The sequence below is a fragment of the Melozone crissalis genome, unplaced genomic scaffold (genome assembly GCF_028551555.1).
Source record: "Melozone crissalis strain CALT ecotype California unplaced genomic scaffold, PUWL_Pcris_2 ptg000272l_1, whole genome shotgun sequence".
Taxonomy (NCBI): domain Eukaryota; kingdom Metazoa; phylum Chordata; class Aves; order Passeriformes; family Passerellidae; genus Melozone; species Melozone crissalis.
The window spans coordinates 1,594,759-1,598,507 of record NW_026536026.1 but is presented as its reverse complement, the minus strand read 5'-3'; positions in this window follow the sequence as shown (position 1 = coordinate 1,598,507).

The window sequence follows — 3,749 nt, the reverse complement described above, 5'->3', positions numbered from 1 at the left end:
AGGGGCTGGAGAGCGGCCAGGCAGAAAGGGACCTGCAGGGACTGATGGACAGCAGGCTGGACATGAGGCAGCAGTGTGCCCAGGTGGGCAAGAAGGCCAATGGCTCCTGGCCTGGCTCAGGAATGGTGTGACCAGCAGGAGCAGGGCAGGGATTCTTCCCCTGTGCTGGGCACTGCTTGGGCAGCACCTCAAGGGCTGTGTCCAGTTCTGGTGCCCCCAATTTAGGAAGGACATGGAGGGGCTGGAGCGTGTCCAGAGAAGGGCAGCAAGGCTGGGGAGGGGTCTGGAGCACAAGAGCTGTGGGGAGTGGCTGAGAGAGCAGCTGGGGTTGTTTATCCTGGAGGAGAGGAGGCTCAGGGGAGACAAGGTGGTGTCAGGGCACAGGTGGGACTTGATGATCTCCATGGCCTCTTCCACCCTTGCTGATTCTGGGATTCTCTGGAACCACCCTTGGAGCAGTCACAGGATGAGCCCTGGGCCTCCTCTTCAGGAGCTCCAGCAGCCCAGGTCCCTCAGCTTCTCCTGCCAGCTCCAAAGCCCATCCTGTCAGTCCTGCAGAGCCTCTGCAGCTCCTCCTCGCTGCCCAGAACAGGGAGCCCCAGAGGCAGACACAGCAGCCCAGATGTGCCCCCCTGGCCTGGGGTGCCTCTGGCAAGGGAGCAGCGCCAGGCACTGCGGGAGCCTGCAGACAATTGATCTGAAGGCCAAAGCTCCTTAGCTCCTTCTGAAAGAGCAGGAACAGTTCCTCATTCCAGCGTGGTGGAATGCTGGGCACCACAGCTCCAGGCGCGGACTGGACACAAGGTTGCTCCCACTGAGTGCTGGGATGGGTTCTGCAGGAGCTCTGGGCTCCTGTGCTTGCCAGGCACAATGAGGAGAGAAGGAGCCAAGTGCACTGATGTGGAAATGGATTTGTAGAAAGCTTTTAGGGCCTAATAGAAGGCCCACACAGTATGAATATGTATAAAATCTTGAGACAAGAAATGGTAACTTAAAAATTTCCATGGAATAGGAGAGATATTGTTGAGAGAGAAATGGAGCTAGATAAAAGTTTCTAAAGATGGCCTTGCAAATAAGACTTTGGAAAAACAGAGCTAGGAAAGATGCATTGGAGTGGGACCCACGAGGAGTAGTTTCAAATCATTGGCTTTAAGGCATCTACAACCTGGCATGGCAAAAAGGCTGAGAGACCAAGAAACGCTTATAATGTATGATAATTAGGAAGTCGTTGGCTTCTGCTTGTGATGGCGTGAATGATAACATCTGTATTGTCTCACCCTTCTCATGAGACTGAAAATGGAATAAAAGTTTTTAAAACACCTCTCAGTGTCCCCATCTCTAGGTCAAGAAAAGAGTATTATCCAACACACTGACACACCTTTGCCTCGAGCATAACCCAGCCTGGACCAAACACACTGAAAGGTTTCCCCTTTGGCCCATGTCTCAAAACATCAGCTCTGCTGTTTGACAGCTCAGGTTGGTTTGGTGTCAAGGAGTTTCCCTCAGAAATACTGGGTTTGTCCTCCTCTGTGCCTTCCCCTCAGCAGCCTTGGGGATGCTCCTGTGTGAAGCCATCTGTCTCTCACAGTTTGAGACAACTTCAAACAGGATATTGTGCAATAAATTGTTTCCTCTAAAGTGTTCCAACAACCCCTTTCCAGCAATAGGAAATGATTACTGATAGATGAAAGTGAAAACCCCCAACAGTTTATTAACAAACAGAATCCCCCCGTGACACGCGTTCCAAGAAGGCGCCGGGGTCTCTCTCGGAAGAACAGGAGCTGTCACGGAGCAGTTCCAGCAGCTGATGGAAGCTCGGGGGCTCGTCCGGCGTCGGCTTTCTCCCATGGCAGAGCTGCATGGAGCGGGCAGGGCAGTGAAACAGCTGGGCTGGAGCCCCTTGCTGCCTTTTCTCCCCGCCGTGGCTCAGCTCACAGACTCTCGGGCTGGGAGCGGGGCCGCTCCGCTCCTGCCGGCACCGTGTCCCTGGGCTTGGACAAACAGTTTCCTGCCTGGAGAGCCCTGCACACTGCTCCACAGATCTTTCATAAAGGCCCAAACCAACTCCAAACGCTCTGTCTGCAGCAGCTTTTCACAAAGGGCTGCAGCAATCCAGGACAGCTGCAAGTGAGCGTCGGAAGGCTCTTGTCTTGTTCCTGACAGCAGAATTCTTGATGATTTGATGCAGTTTTATTCAGGTGTAACATGAGAGCTGAGGTTTTCTGTTAAAATATTTCATGATGAATAACAAGCCTTGGGAGCATGAGGTACAGGACTGACATGCAAAAGCATGAGCATATCCTCCAATATGGCCAGTTTAATTGTCCATTTTATTACTCTTGTATTTACTCCACACCTATAAGGAAAACCCAGCTTTGCTTGGAGGCAAAACAGGCATGGGATACACTACAGTCCCTCACAGGCTCAGCAGGGCTGGCAGTGGCACAGCAGGCAGTCTGCTTCATTGTGAACCACTACAGAGCTACATCCCAATCTGGTTTAAGTAGCGTGGGATTATTAAGAGCTCCTTTTCTGCATGAGACACAAAAAGGAGATCCCAAATGATCTTCATGCAAGCATGCAGTAAAGAACTGGTCCTGCTGTCCTAACGAAGCGTTTGCTTTGGCAATTACACTCTTCCCATTCATCTCTTGATGCAGACACCTCAGGTTTTCCCCCATACCCCTGCAAGGCTGGCAGTCGCTTTTTCCCATTTCCTGTTCTTCCCTAGAGATGGTGCAGTGGCTGCTTTGAAACAAAAAGCCCTGGGATCTGGACAGCTTGAAAGAGCATGAAATGCTAATTAAGTGCTCATATTGGTAACACCCAGGCCTGCACTGCCCAGTGCTCTGCAGCAGCAGCAGCAGCAGCAGCAGGACCATGCATCATTCCAGTTGGTGGATGTTCATGCTTCTGGTGTGCAAGAGCAATGACTTTGAGGAGGGACAAAAATGCCCCTCTTCAAACAGTGGCTACGCAAGGAGATGTGAAGTTTCACAGCCTTTTCTAGGATATTGCAGAAAGATCTAAGAGAATATTGTGGCATGGAGCAGGTCCCTAATTTTGTCTCCAGAGGAATCCCCAAAGGGCACATTCACTCTGATGCTGATGGCAACCCCATAAGGTCACGGACCAGTTTTCCCTGCAACGTGCCGCCCTGCCTGGGCTTTACTAGGCTGGGACTAGACCCAGAGCTAAGCAAGCACAGGCAGCCAGGTGACATTGTGTAACATCAGAAGCTGGCAACTATGAGGACTTTGCTGTCAAAAGGTTACAGTTGCACTAGGCCCAGAAGTGTTTTTCCCTAAGGCAAAGCAAATTGAAATGTGAAGTTTAAAAGCTTCAAATGACTATGAAAGGAAACTGCAGAATAATTTCTGGAAGGGCAGCATTGTCAATGATCATGCGGCCCACCAAGAGCTGGAGCTGAATCCAGAATTGCTTCTTCCAGCTGTGCAGGAATTCATTCCACTGGCAAGCACTGGTCCATGGGAACAAATGATCCCCTATCTCTGGGCTGAATGGCACCCAGGCTGCAGTACAGATTGGAGGAACCCTTGTCACTTGTTATTGGCCTCCCAGTGCACTCATCCTTCTGCAAACAAGGGGCAAACAACACAGCTGGAGTGCTGTCTCAGGTAAATATATATACAGGTGACTTTGCCAAAGCAGTGCATCATTTCCCAGTGAAATACATGACCTCTTCTTACCTGTGGAATTGTGATTGAAGACACCTGTGAGCCAGATCT